Raw genomic sequence first — 16,154 nt, 5'->3', positions numbered from 1 at the left:
TTGCAGTTTTTTTATCTCCATTTTGTTAAAATCAAGTGGGAGAGAATTGAACAGGTATGTGCATTTTTGAACTATCGTCATTTTAATTAAGTTTGACTTCCCTAGGAAGGAAAGATGTAGGCCAGCCCAAGCCTTAAGTAGAGCTCCTATGTCCTTGTATATTCTCTTAAAGCTTAAGGCGGCTACCCCTTCAATATCCTTGATGTATTCTATCCCAAGATACTTTATTTTGTTCATCACGAGGGAGTTCCCCGACAGGTTGTTCCATTCCATTATTTCAGATTTTTGTTTGGTTTACTTGGTATCCTGAAACTGCCCCGAACTTAGGTATAATGTTTTCTATTTTTGGCAGTGAGCTTGTTAAATTGCCCATGAATATCATTAAATCATCTGCAAATATTGTAAATGTAAAAATGTATATTGATACTTGTATAGCGCACTACTCACCCGCAAGGGTCTCAAGGCGCTTGTACGAATACCGCTGTGGAACCCATCCTGGCTTTCCCTGTGAGGCGTCCACTCCTGGGCACCCCCAAGGTGGAGGCCAGGCATCCTTAGCGCTGTGGGGGCCGTTGTGGAGTTTAAGCAAGCTATTGCCCAGAGTTACAGAGTGGGACTCTATGATTGGAATAGGCACCGAGGCGAGAATTATCAGGTCCGTGGAATTTTTGAGCCCAAGACCCGCCGAGGCGGGGAATTGAACCCTGGTCCCGGGCTAGACCTCTGCATCATGGTCTGCCGCTCTAATCATTGATGCAACTTTCTTCTCCCATCCTTTATGTGTGAAAGGTACTATCCCTTCTTCTCCCCTTAGTAGGCATGCAAGAGGCTCTATATAGAAATTGAACAATAAGGGGGACAGGGGATATCCGTGTCTTGTTCCTCTTTCTATCTGAACCTTGTCAGTGAGACCCTCATTTATCAAAATTCTTGCTGTTGGTCTTTTATAGATGTTTTTTACTGCATTCTCAAACTTATCCCCTAGGTCAAAATTAGCCAGAATGGCATTCAGGAAGGGCCAACTGACCCTATCGAAGGCTTAATGAAGCCCTTTTGGTTTGGATGGATTAAGGACTCTGCCACAGCCCCTAATCTTTTTGCCAAAATTTGTGTATAGATCTTATAGTCACAGTTTAAGAGTGAGATGGGCCTATAGGAATCACATTTAGTTAGATCCTTTCCTGGCTTCAGCAAGATGCTAACTATTGCTTCATTCCAGGATCTGGGGAGATCTTTATTGTTAAGAAAAATTTCATTAAAAAGTTCGGTGAGAGGGGTCAAAACAGTTGTTTAAAGAGCCAAAAAACGGTCATTTGGTAGAGAATCTAGGCCTGCCGCCTTCCCCCTTTTTAGAGCCTTTATTGTCTCAGAGACCTCTTTTTCAGTAATTTCTTCATTGAGATCTAACTTGTGGTCTAGGGATGCCTTTGGGATTTCAATCCCTTCTAGTAGGCTCTGTATTTCGTCACTGGAGCAAGAAGATTCTTCCGTGTATAGATTTGTGAAGGATTCAGCAAATTCTTTCCTTATTTCATGGTTTTCTGAGAGTATACCTTGCTGGCTCACTTTTTGAATTTTGTTAATCCTATTCCTGGTTCTCTCAGTTCTTGCTTTCCATGCTAGGATCTTTCCGCACCCTTCACCGTACTCATAATGCGAAAGTTTGCTGGCCTCCCATCTTTCTCTGACTGTTGTTACCAAGTAGTCATTCATTTCAATTTTCTTAATTTTTACTTTGACTTCTAGTTCCTCTCTCTCTTTACTGGTACTGGCCCTATTAAGCTGTGTATTGAGTTCTATTAAGTCTTTCTCAATGCTTTTTACAAAAGATCTATTCTCTCTATTTTTGTAGGCCATTATGTTCATGATTTTCCCCCTAATACATGCTTTATAAGCATTCCAAGCTATTTGTTTTGTTGTTCCTTCTTTGTTTAAAACAAAAAATTATTGATTTTCCTCTGTTAGTTCTACTATGCAGGCTTGGTCCAAAAATATTCTCTTATCTACTGTCCATCTTTGGGGGATGGGAGAGTTTATTAGCGTCAAGTTGAGCTTTACTGCGGAGTGGTCTGAGAGATGTTCTGGTGTATGTTGTACTTTTTTTATATGTTCATTTAGACAACTGCCGACTAAAAAGAAGTCAATCCTGGAATCGTGGCCTAATCTCTTATTTTTAAAGGTAAATTTATGTTGTTTATTCCCTTTTTCTTTCCAGATATCAACTATCCCTAAGTCTTTAATACAGATTCCAAGCCACTCTCTCATTTTTGGTGTTGAAAGTGATTTTCCTATCGGATATCGAGCTTCTTTTGGGTTTAATTTAACATTAAAGTCACCTCCCAATATTATGGGAGAGTCACCCGCCAATAAGTGAGAATACAGATTTTGGAGTGGTTCAGGGTCGTCCATGTTTGGACCGTAGTAACCCACCACCGTGTATATGTTGTTATACATTTTTGCTTTTATGCTCACCCATCTTCCCTTCTTATCTACTTCCGAAATTTTCAATGACTACTTTAAGAGATTTCTTGAAGATGACTGCCACTCCTTTTACATTACAAGTCTGGTTTGTGGGAATACAGTTTCTATCCAGCTTTGGCTTTTTCATACAGGCTCCCATTCCTCCTTAGTTAGGTGAGATTCTTGAATTATTATTATCTCACATTCATTGTTTTTCAGATACTCCAGGATTTTTGCTCTACGTTTTCTAATTCGCAGTCCATTTACATTCCAAGTTAGGATGTTGAGCTTTTTTTCTTCCCCTCCTGAATTTGTATTAATCATCCTCGGTCCAATTTATACTTTTAACTTGGCAACCTCTCAACTCCCCATAGCTTGTTTTTAGGACTTTATCATTTTTTTCTTTTTTTCCCCCAATTTGCTCCCCACCTTGTGACATACTTTTTCTTTTTCTTTTTTTTGTTTTTCCTTGGTGAGCATAACTGTGTTTAGTTCCCCCCAGATGCCCCCCCCCCTCGAGAAGCCTCCCTCTTCTTTTCTCCTCTGGGCATACACTGCCCATTTTGAGCTCCCTGCCTTTGAGTACAAAATCGAGCACTTTCCTTTTTCCACCTTTAAGCATTTGCCGAGATCTGTCGACATATATTAATATTGTTTAAGATGCTAAGTTGAACATTATTAGTTATTGATTAGGAGTGAGAGTGGGCGTGAGAGTGGTCTTCCTGCTGGGTCTTAATTTGGTCTATGAGGTTTCCACCTCTTTTGGATCCCTTATATTGAACATTTTATTGTTCCACATGATACTTAATGAGGCCGAAAAACGGATTTGGACATTTGCACCTAATGCTTTTAATTGTGGCATGTGTTGTCCCAATTCCCTCTGTCTGTCTTGAGTGGTTTTTGAAATGTCCGATCTAATCCTACAAGACGATCCATCTTTTTAGAATGAAACCGCCTTTAGGCCCTCACTTAGAATCCGTTCCTTTAAAGAATAGGTCATAAAGTTGATCAGTATTTTCCGGGGGTTTTTCCTTTGTTTGCCTTTTCTAAAGGGATCACGATGTATCCTTTGGATATCTTCTGCAAGGTTGGTGGATTTGGTCCAGGGAATTAGTTCTTCTAGAAGCTGGACTGTGAAACCCTTTATATCTTCCCCTTCTAAGCCTTTGGGAATGTTTAGTATTTTTAAGTTATTTTGTCTGGCATGGTTTTCCATAGACTCTAGCCTCTCGCTGATCTCCAGTTCTCTAGTTTTAAGTTTATTGATCTCTTTATGATTTGCTTCCGTTTTCCTGTTCAGGGTTTCTATTTCTCCTTCTACATGCGTAACTCTTTCAATAAGAGTATTTATTTTTTGGTCGAGTGTCTCACATGTTTCTTGAATCTGTGTCTGGTTTTTTTCAGAAATTGCGAATTTGTCTCTTAACTCTCTCATCATTGCCCCCATCTCTCCTAGGATCTTTTCCGCCTGAGGCTCGTTAGAGCAGTCCGCACTAGTGCTAGCCTGGATACTGTTGCTGATACTGTTGCTATAATTTTGGTGAGGGCTGTTTCTAGGCCATGTTCTTTTCTGGGTGGAGATGTTTGGTCTTGTGCTTTTGTGTTTCTGGTGTCGTTCATCTGCTCTTCAGGCTTACTACCTCCTTCTAGCTCTTGATTTTCTACAGTGACCAGTGCTTGATATTTGTTGCTTGTTGGTACTCCAAAGCCTCCTATTTCAGGCTTCTCTGCCAACTGTGTGGCTTCACTTGTGTTTGGTTGTCTTTAGGTATTTTTATACTTTCCAGCTCTTTGATGGATTTTGTATCCAAATGTCTCTTCTTCGAGCTTCTCAAGCTATACCCACCTCCAATATGTCTCTCATCTGCCAAGCTTTCCTTTCCTACAAGGGTGGCCTTATAGCTTTCCAGTTTTTCTGTCTTGTAGGTTCCACCTTCCACTTTTTCCCACTGTCCGCTCTTTGCTACAGCTTCCTGAACTAGTTTCACCGACCCCCTAGGGTCCCCAGACTCACAACCTTTTGGGTAGGAACAAAAAAGGGTGTCTCTTACCGTGTCTTGCTGTTGGTATCCTTCTGTTCCTCTTCCTTTCAGTTTTTTAAAGGTGCAGTCATCAAGTCTAACGCAGTTAGGTTTTATAGAATAGTCCAAGGTGGATATAGTGCTTCCCCTAAAGGAGACGCGATGAGCAATGTTGGGTTTTTTCTGGTGTGCTTGGGCTGCTTCTGCCCACACTACCAGCGAGCCCCGATCCACATGGCTTTGAACTTCGTGTGACTCCAGTGCCGTGCAGTTCACCCTTACTCCACCGGGTGACAGCCTTGCCTCATTTGACTGATTGGTCGTGTAACTCACTTTAACTCAGCTTAGTTTGGCAGGCTACAGTCATTTTTGTAACTTCAAAAATTCTCGGCAAGCAGTGCAGCGAAGATTCAGATGAGAGGTGTGCAATCCAAATCAGTGCAGAGCCCACACATTGGGCACAATTACGAAATATCCTCTCACAGATCGTCTCGCACAGTCCTCCAGAGCATTCAGCCCCCAGCTTTCACCCCCGTTACCAGCTCCCTGAGCAAGCCTCTCCAAATAAGCCCCACAGTTTTTTTAGTATATTTTTAAAGAACAAGGGAAACCCAAAAGGAATGCCACTAGGGTCCTTGGGCAGTAGTATATTTTACAGAACAGAGGACCCTGGTAATTAGAGATCAACTAAATGATAGACATATACTAAATAGTATATATGACTGCTGTCCAGCCGGACAGAGTTTTTTATTTTTCAATTTTTCAAATTAAGTGTGTAAGTATAACAGTTATACAAAAGTGGGCACAACCTGTGACCCACAAAGGACAAGACAAAACATATGACAGAACAATTATGTAAAAAGCGCACAAACGCGGTCTGTACTAGTAATCCATTTTACAGACAAGAATTAAATCATAGCAACCCATTGTTTAACACAATATGGGAATTGAAAAAAAACATATGGTGCAATATGGTCGACGACGTTTCGATGCAATTTCTAAATGTATGCATCATCATCAGGACAAAAGCTGGTATGTCAGGTTTGTCTTGGAAGCTTAAAGCAATTTCATTAGCCCTATGGCAATTTACATAATATTAGATTAACATTTAGCCAGGACATGGAAGAAATGGAGAAAAAACATAAACAAAGAAATAATTAGAACAAGACTAGGTATGAGTACATTTTACACGGTCTGCAAAGTGCACAGTGCTGTGGTGAAGTGGTAAACACTGTTTATAGTGACTACTTGGCACATGCTTGTGACCATTCAGGGATGAATTGGTGACAGGTTCCAGTTTCAAAGAGCGGACATTGTGGGGAGTATGTGGGTTTCGATAGATTATACTATAGCACATGCAAGGGAGAGATATGTAAATATCAGCGCAGTTTGGTATGGGCATGCTTGAGATCTGGCATATTAATCAATTAGCGATGAATTCATGGCAGCGTCGCAGTGAGAGAACTATTCAATCCAATGAGCTACAAACTATTAAAGCATGCAAAATGAACATGTGCTATTCGGCGCATTGACTTTGTAGATGCTTGGTGAACTGGCAAAGTGGACCAGCGGCGATTCTGTCCCTGCGTGTGAGAACTTACTCACAGCGCCTTCGCCGGTGTAAACTAGGGGGAAAAAATAACTTTAATTAGCCGAGGGAGCGTGGACAAGGGCGGGAGCGCCGTGAGCCATCGCTGCACTTACTTAGAATAATAAAGCAGTGCTCGTCTTTGCGGCGGATCCAGCATCCATGATAGGGTTTATCTGGGGAAGCAGACGTAAAGCAGCAATTAGGGAGGCAGATCTTCCTCGCTATGGGGTGTGGGGAGCGGGGGAGTTCGTGCATTACTTACATTTCAGGCATTGCTTGATAGCCGGTCAAGTGGGTTCTGGCGGGGATCGCTTCCTACCCGCTCGTGGAGCTTACTGGTAGTAATAAAGGACGGACTTGAAATGGTGGAAGGACTATAGCTGCTATATTATTCTAAGTAAGTGCAGCGATGGCTCACGGCGCTCCCGCCCTTGTCCACGCTCCCTCGGCTAATTAAAGTTCTCACACACAGGGACATTGCGGTAGATAACTTCTAGCTCTCACAGCTAAACTACCACGGCAGAAAGCCCGAGTACCCCCATGAATGCAATAATGCACAGTAAAGGTAAAACTTGTAAATAAATTTGCTCTAGGTCAGTCACAATTCCTTTCACTGCGCCGTTCCTAATTGAAATATGGGCAAACACTTCGAATCGCCGCTGGTCCACTTTGCCAGTTCACCAAGCATCTACAAAGTCAATGCGCCGAATAGCACATGTTCATTTTGCATGCTTTAATAGTTTGTAGCTCATTGGATTGAATAGTTCTCTCACTGCGACGCTGCCATGAATTCATCGCTAATTGATTAATATGCCAGATCTCAAGCATGCCCATACCAAACTGCGCTGATATTTACATATCTCTCCCTTGCATGTGCTATAGTATAATCTATCGAAACCCACATACTCCCCACAATGTCCGCTCTTTGAAACTGGAACCTGTCACCAATTCATCCCTGAATGGTCACAAGCATGTGCCAAGTAGTCACTATAAACAGTGTTTACCACTTCACCACAGCACTGTGCACTTTGCAGACCGTGTAAAATGTACTCATACCTAGTCTTGTTCTAATTATTTCTTTGTTTATGTTTTTTCTCCATTTCTTCCATGTCCTGGCTAAATGTTAATCTAATATTATGTAAATTGCCATAGGGCTAATGAAATTGCTTTAAGCTTCCAAGACAAACCTGACATACCAGCTTTTGTCCTGATGATGATGCATACATTTAGAAATTGCATCGAAACGTCGTCGACCATATTGCACCATATGTTTTTTTTCAATTCACATATTGTGTTAAACAATGGGTTGCTATGATTTAATTCTTGTCTGTAAAATGGATTACTAGTACAGACCGCGTTTGTGCGCTTTTTACATAATTGTTCTGTCATATGTTTTGTCTTGTCCTTTGTGGGTCACAGGTTGTGCCCACTTTTGTATAACTGTTATACTTACACACTTAATTTGAAAAATTGAAAAATAAAAAACTCTGTCCGGCTGGACAGCAGTCATATATACTATTTAGTATATGTCTATCATTTAGTTGATCTCTAATTACTAGGGTCCTCTGTTCTGTAAAATATACCACAGTTTTTTTAGGGCTCGCCTGCTGATGCGCTTCTGCGCATAGCTGGCGAAGCTCTGTTATGGCTTATCCAGAGTTTAACAACACTGGCGATTCCTTGCAGTGCAAGTGCTTTTTAGGTCATTGCGCAAGCGCAAGCCTTAAAAAGCGCGTGCACAATGCCACCAGCCGCCTGCCTGCCTGCCTCGCATTACCACATCAAAGGCAGCCCTCCCAGCGCATTTCTCACCCCCGAATTATTCACGGCCAGCCGGCCGTACTTTCAGTTTCATGGCCTGGTGTCTCCTTTTAAAATTTGTTTAACTTGTTTTACAGGACCTTCCCCCAACGCCTGCCCCGCATCCCTGTCCTATCCTTCAGTCCACGGGCAAAACAGCAGACAGGGCACTCCAGCGCTCCAGCCCGGAGCCCAAGAGCCGAGGCTGCAGCCCCTTTCTTTTCTTGTTTTAATTATTTATTTTCGGCCCGGCCGCGCTGCCAATGCTGGTTTGCAAATGCCTTTGCCCTTCATCAAGGAACAGATCTTCGACCCAAATGTATTTACTGACTGCCTGAACTCTGCAGTCACTTTCCACGTCCCTTCATTATAAAGGGAATCTCAGTCTCCCTCCGTCTTCATTTCACTCGCATGAATATGCATTTCAGCACAGACATGCCAACCCAACGTCCAGGGAAAGTATGTAAATGCATTAATTTGTCTCACACGGAAGCTGGATGAGTGGATGATTTAGGGCAGCCATAACAAAAATATTCTTTATGTGACACTGCAGATAACTAGTAGACCCAAACAGATTTGACCATCTGCGTGAATGTCTTTGAATCCTAATTACACGGTATGCATTAAGGTAGAACGGTAAACATACAGCAAGCACTCCCAAATTATGCACACCTAAATATTCCAGGTACTGTGATGGTTCTCTATATAAATGAGAAATAAAAAATACCTTGGTGGCAAAAGGCCTGTCTCAACGGCCATTGCCAAGCAGTCATAGAGAAAGGAGGTCCGTTTAGGGCTGTGCTGGCCATGTATGAATCTTACAATCCTCTGGACACACTGTTCATGAGAATTCTAGAAAAGAACAAGGGTATTTTTTTTTCAAGTGCATTCTTTCTTTTGAAGGAAAGCAGCCTCTAGTACATTCTAGAATGTGTCATGCATGGTATTTCTTCACCAGCTGCCCTGTATAAACCATGGTCTGCCCATGTGACATAAAATGTCCTCGATGATTAACTTTCCTGTGTGTGTTGAGGGGGTGGGGACTAAAGCAACGGAGCAATGCTTATACCTGAAAAGGTTTATTTATAAGACCCGATTGTAAAATTTAACACTGCAGCTTTAACAGAATTTTATAGATGTCATTAGTTATGTCATCTTATGTTGACATGGGTATGTTCTAATTTCTGTCAGTTGATGTCTGCTGGCATTGTATGTGGATGGGATCTTTTGTTCCTGGATTAAACTTCATTTTATGAACCATATTTTATCCTGGATTTATTGGAAAATACTTCACTGGCGTAGTCGGCTTGGAACAAAGGAAAAAGATCCCAACATAAGTCTTTGTGAAGAGAGGAGAAGAATCAACTTTATTCTTTCTGGGCAAGAATATAAGCCAACCCTTCACTTAACTGCCTAACATTGACATCAATAAACTATTGACAACAATCAAAAGCAATCAACTTGTGAGTAATCTCTCTTTGACAATAACACTTGCTAAAGATGTCTTCACTATTTTCTTCAAGTTAGTCTTGCTCTTCGCTCATGTGCAAACATTATTTATTTAACCTCTTAATGTTTTTAATCAGCTGCATATTTTATAGACTATCCTCGTATGCTGGAGAGTAAAGAATATATTTGTCTTTAACTGAATCCTTCTGGCAACTTGTTTGAACTGTTTTCATACGTTCTTGCAATTTAAAGACTGTCTTTGTACGCTATTATAATTTCAAAAACTCACTATGGATTTTATATGACCTGTTATCCGGTTTCAATTTTGCCTAAATTGAAATGTACAAACTTGCAGCCAAACGCGAGCAAACAAGCGTGAAGGGTCTTAATTAAAAATAAACTTGTTGTGCGCGAGCTGCCGAGCGTTAAGCATCTTCATTGAAGGTAAACAAGTTGGCTGCGAGCTGCCGCGCGTAAAGCAACTTCATTGAAAATAAACTTGTTTGGGCGCGTGCGGCCGAACGTAAAGCTGAAACATTTTCATTGAAAATAAACATGTTAGGCACGAGCAGCCGCGCGTGAAGCAACTCCATTAAAACTAAACTTGTTTGGGCGAGCGCAGCCGAACATAAAGCAGAACCTTGCCTCGCTACGAACAACCAATTAACTTCATCTTGTGAGCCCAATCGAAAGTAAATGTGTCACACGCGAGATTTTAAAGCGTGAAGATAAGCACAAGTGGAAATAAACATATCACAAGCGAGATCCTAAAGCCTGAGGATAGGCGCTACTAGTCAAGAGCTTCTGTTACTTAAACATTGAAACAACGCCTTCAGTTTTACACCAAATTGCCAGCTGGGAAATGTTTCTCAAAACCGTTTACTCGACATAAACAGTTATTATTTCAGAGAATTTTGAATCTTACCTTCTCTTCCTTCGTATCTTCAATTAACTGCAGTTATTTAAGAGGAATTTTTAAAGAAGGATTTTGATTGGTTTACTCACATTTCTTTGTTTTTGTTTATGTATTTTGATTGGTTGCTGCACTTCCTGTATATTTTTCTGACACAAGGGCAATTGTTTGTAAAAACAAGTCTATTCTATTCATGATCATTTTATCCACTTATTCTACATCATTTAGGGCCCGATGTAGGTAGGGCGTTACCGATCGGTAACGGCCGAAAATACCGATTTTTGGCCCTTACCGATCGGTAAACAGCCATCGAGATGTAGGGAACCAAAAACAGAAAGAATCGGATAGAAAACCGAATCGGAATGAGTACCGAATGGGAAAGAATCCGATACGTACATACCGAAAATCGGATATGTAACGAATCGGAAAAACACCGAATCGGATGCAAAGACCGAATCGGTCCAATTACCGATTCGTTAGTGACACCGAATCGGGAAATCACCGATTCGGTCCAATTACCGAATCGTTAGTGACACCGAATCGGGAAATCACCGATTCGGTCCAATTACCGAATCGTTAGTGACACCGAATCGGAAAATCACCGATTCGGTCCAATTACCGATTCGTAAGTGACACCGAATCGGAAAATCACCGATTCGGTCCAATTACCGAATCGTTCGTGACACCGATTCGGAAATTCACCGATTCGGTCCAATTACCGATTCGGTACAAATACCGAATCGGACATGATCCGAATCGGAAAACATGCCGATTCGTATGATTCTCCGATCGGGAAATTCCCCGATTCCGACAGTTGGGGAGATGTAGGGAGGCACAGAAACACCGAAATCGGCTCAAAATCGGTAGAATTCACTCGGTATTTACCATGGATTGTAATCAGGTGGTAACCAACTCCAACCCATATAAACAGTCCCAAAATGCATTGCAACTTGCAGGATGGCAGCTTTCTATGTCATTGCGAGGCGGCTACGGCTACAGCAGGAAGGACAGAGGGAATGGCTAAGAAATGAACAGGTCTACAGACAGAGGGTAACCCTGTTCATGCTCACTGAGGCTGAGATCCTACAGAGATACAGGCTGGACTCTGACACCATACTCGAGCTCATCAGGGACCTTAAGCCATTCTTGGACCACCACACCCCAAGGGCACACGCCATCCCAGCGCACGTCCAGGTGCTATGCAGCCTACACCTGCTTGCGTCTGGCAGCTATCAAAGTGGAGTAGCAGCAGCAGGAGGGGTGACCCAGAGCAGCCTGTCAAGGTTCTTCCACATATTCCTTGACGCCATGATAGACAGGATGGACCAATACATCTCTTTCCCTGCAACCCACGCAGAACTGCTACAAACTAAAGCTGACTTCTACCAGATGGCACAATTTCCCCAAATCATCGGTTGCATAGATGGCACACACATTCCGATTTGCCCACCAGCGGACACCGAATACATATACCGCAATCGGAAATCTACACACACCATCAACGTGCAGGTGATCTGCAATGCCAAGTGCACCATCACAGACCTGGTAGCAAAATTTCCAGGGAGTACCCATGACTCCTATATATTCCAACAGAGCGGCATATATGCACGGCTGATGGCTGGCGAATTTGGAGAAGGATACCTCCTAGGTGAGACACATCATCAGACCCCCATAACACATAGTAGGTAGGTGGAATACATGTATGCATGTGTCTAATGTGACCCCTTTCTCTTCCAGGCGACAGTGCATATGCCCTCCGCTCATTCATACTCACCCCCTACCTCAACCCCTCCACACCCAGCCAAAGGAGGTATAACCGGGCCCACATACGCACAAGGAATGTTGTCGAACGGACCTTTGGCATCTTGAAAAGTAGATTCAGATGCCTGCACAAGAGTGGAGGTGCAAGGCAGTATACCCCCATCACCTGCTGCAAGATCATAGCTGTATGTGCAATGTTACACAACCTTGCGGTCAAGAAGGGCACTGAGGTGGAGTTGTCTGACTACGAGGACTATGACGACGACGAAGCTGTGCCACTGACACAGCCAGCTGGGGTGTGTACGCCAAGTGATGGCAGATACAGACGTGAGGAGATCACTGAGAACTATTTCTGACTGAGTACAGATGCAAAGACAGCTAAATGTTGCTTGCAAAAAATCAAATTTTAATAGTGATGCACCACAGTTACAGCACTGATGTGCATCAAAAAATGGAGTATGTAAAATCAAATAAAGTCCAGGGTTCTGGTTTGCTCATCCCCCCTTGCCAGGCTATTTTTTTGCCCGCTTGCCAGACCCACTGGGGTGTCCCTCGGCCCCCTCCGAATGCCCAGCAGCATCAGCGGATCGCCTGGTGCTCCTCCGTGGTTCAGATGCAGCGCTGGCCGGGCTGCTGCGGCTGCTGCTGTCTCCAGCATCACCCAGGTCCAGGGCAGGATTGGAGGCGGTGTTTGATATTATCATGGCCTCCATGGCCGTGGTGATCCTGGCCATCCCCCTAGTGAGCTCAGCCGTATGCTGACTGAGCACAGATTCTTGGTTGGAGCTGCAATGGCACAGTTGTGCGGTCGCCGCTGCAAGGCGGGCCATGGCCCGGTTCAGCACCCGGGCATCCCTCCTGCGTGCAACCTCATGCTCCTCCTGTCTGGCAGATGAGTGGGTGATGGCAGTGGTCAGCCTGCCTAACCCTGCTGCCACCTCCTTGTTGCTGTCCACAACAGCCTGGAAACCCTTCACCAACTCCCCCATCTGCATGTTGTGCTGCAGGAGCTGGCGTTGGCAGGCCATGGTGGATCTGGCCTGTTGGCGCTGGATTTTAACCATCTGTCCCTCCAGGCCCAGGAACACACTGCCCTCCCGTGCTGGTGCAGCAGTGGTGGTGGTGGCACGGCGTCGGGCACTGCTGCTTCCGGCCTGCTGAGTGGGCTGGGGTGCCACTGGTGGGGGTGTGGTGCTGGCCGGTCCCGGAGCCCCTGCTCCCAGGACAGGTTGGACAGGTGGCAAGGCCACGGTTGTGGCAGGATTGGTGTAGGCGGAATGGTCTGCCTTGTAGGGGAGTTTTCTGGTGAGAATTGCAAGGGGGGTGTGCTGGGCAGTACTGGTGAGTGCACTGCTTGGAAGTCAATGACCAGGACTCCCTCCATTCCTAGCCCTGGGGTGTCTCCTTCCTCATCCTCCTTCTCCTCCTCCTGGCCAGCCTGGCTGGTGCTCGGCCCTGCGACTGCAGTGTTGGACGTTGCTGCTCCCTCTGCTGTCGCAGTTGTTCCGCCTGATGGGGCCCCTAGGTACAAAGAAGCATTTGTAAACTGAGTGCCGATGTATTACAGTCAGTACAATTATGGCATTCCACATGTCCTTGCATCTCCTTACACCGTGTCACACTGTTTCCTGTCTTGTGATTCTGCACTGACATATTTGGCTAACTTCTGCTGACTACATGTACCATGATGCTTGTCTCTTGTATGTTGGTGACAGTACAGTGCTGGTGTTTGCCTATGCATTGTGTCTAATGGGGAGGTGTCTGGTAGGGTGTGTCATGATGCGCATGCTTCTTACCTGTAGCTGTGGCTCTCGCAGAGCTGTCCAGGGTCCCGATTCCTACGATACTCTCCCTCTCGATGGTGCTGGAGACAATTTCCTCCAGCTCGGTGAGGGGTGGCGCCGGGTTGTTGCCTCCTCCAGTGAGTCCAGCCTGCCTTTGAATGTCAGCCAGCTTCCTCTTCGTGAGGCTGCGGATGTCGTAAAACCTTTTTTTCAGTTCCTCTATGGACCTGGGGGTGACACCCGCAGCATTCACCTTCTGGGCGATGTCGGCCCAGATTCTCCTCTTGGTGCTGTCTGGCACGTTGAGGGACAGCTTGCCAAACAGCTGGCGGTGCACCCTCACCACCTCCTCAACCAGCACCTGAAGTTCGGTGGTGGTGAACTTGGGCTTCCTCTTCTGGGAGGACTTCTGGCTTCCTGACTGATCTGCCATTTTCTCCTGTTCAGTTTGCAACCTCCTTCTCCCACTGCTGCCAACTGTGTGTGTTGGGCTCAGGCAGGCTTTCCAGAAACTTCTTAATTAGCTGCACCTGCCAGGGTTGCCACTCCCTGTTTGGGTGGGGGAGGGGGAGCCACCTCATTGGCTGAATCGCCTATTGCCGAATCGGCTTTTACCGATTCGGTAATTTCCGATTCGGTAAAATCCGATTCGGTATTATCCGATTCGGTAAAAGCCGAATCGGTTCATTCAATGCATTCCTATGGGCTTTTTCGCCATGGGTCTGTTTTCATGGCTACGAATCTATGATTGCCGAATCGGATTTTACCGATTCGGCTTTTACCGAATCGGTATTCGCCGATTCGGGAATATCCGAATCGGTGGTAGCCGATTCGGGAATATCCGAATCGGTGGTAGCCGATTCGGTGGTTTCCGAATCGTTGTTGGCCGATTCGGTACTTTCCGATTCGGACCGAGCAGAATCGGAACGTACCGAATCTCATTACCGATGCCGACCGATTCGGTATTCATTCGGTTTTTTTTTCCTACATCTCGTTTTCCGATTTCAGAATACCGATTCGGCCCGCCTCGGTATTTTGAAATCGGAAAATTGCGTTTACCTACATCGGGCCCTTAATTACTTATTTATTTTTCTATAGTGTCATTTCAGAGATTAACAAAATGCAAAATGTTACAGCTGCACCATTTTTTTTATCCAGTCCTGGGGAACCTCCAATCAGATGGAAAAAATGGAAAGTAGTCTTTGAACGGTATGCTAAAGTTTGTGGTACTTCTCTCAGTGCTGAAAGAAAATGTTCCTTATTACTTCATTGTTTAGGATCTGAAGGCCAAGATATTTTTGATGATTTACCTGATCTGCCTTCTTCTGAATCAAATGGTTTAAATGAATATGAAATTAGCATAAGGAAATTAGATTTACATTTCTAACCCAAGGTTAGTACTATTCTTGAAAGGTATCAGTTCACAAAATGTATGCAAAATGATGAAACTATTGAATCTTATGTAACTCGTTTAAGGTGTGAGAAGTTGGCCCGATATGCAGCGTTCGCTATTCTAGCGACCGCTATGTATCGTTCCAAACGACCCTTATGGTGTTTGGTTGTAAGTCAACCTATAGACCAGCTATCCTAGTAGCGTGGATACGAGCAGTCTAAGGCTAAAGACTCGAGAGGGCGTGTTAAGCCAGCTGTTATACCATCACATACCCCTTGAACACCAAGTGAAAGGACACCACACAAGTGTTATGAAAATAAACAGTATATTTATTAAGAATCACAACAGCCCTGTACTCTTTATGAGGACAGGGTACTAAGCACAAACCAAATCTCTTAGGAAAATACTTCAAGTGCACAATTAAAAACAAGTGCCCGGGGGCACGGAAGGTTTAGTGGTCTCGGGCGGACCCGATAAGGCAAGTCGGAAGCGAGGGACTCGGGACCCTAGAGTAAAGAGGCTATGCAGGCACCGAAATGCCGAAGTTACCTAGCCACGAGGGCTGCGGCTGCACAAGTCTTACAGGCGTCGGGGGTCTTCGCTGACGAGCCAGGAGCCGGAAGAAAAGGAGTTGCTGGCCGGCGACCAGTGATGAATAGTTCGTAGAGATCCAAGCCTGGATCAGAGATCGATGATACCTGAAAGCAGAGGGGACCAAGTTCGTACTACTAGCCAGTAGTCAGAGGGTACCAGGAGGGCACCGGTTGGCCGTCACCTCGACCAGGTGAGTGGGCGACGCTAGGCTCTGCAGTCTCACGGACCAGGAGGCGTTGTCGGCGACCAGGATGGAGGTGCGAGCTGTCCCACGAAGGATGATGCTGTCGGCGTCGCTGGGCCCAGGATTGGGGCAACAAGCCTTGGCAGATCTCGGGCCACGTGGTGGGCCTAAGATGGCGTCTTGGATGGACCAGGAGGGTCCGGG

Source organism: Lissotriton vulgaris, chromosome 10, assembly GCF_964263255.1.
Source record: "Lissotriton vulgaris chromosome 10, aLisVul1.2, whole genome shotgun sequence".
NCBI lineage: Eukaryota > Metazoa > Chordata > Amphibia > Caudata > Salamandridae > Lissotriton > Lissotriton vulgaris.
This window is presented reverse-complemented; position numbering follows the sequence as displayed.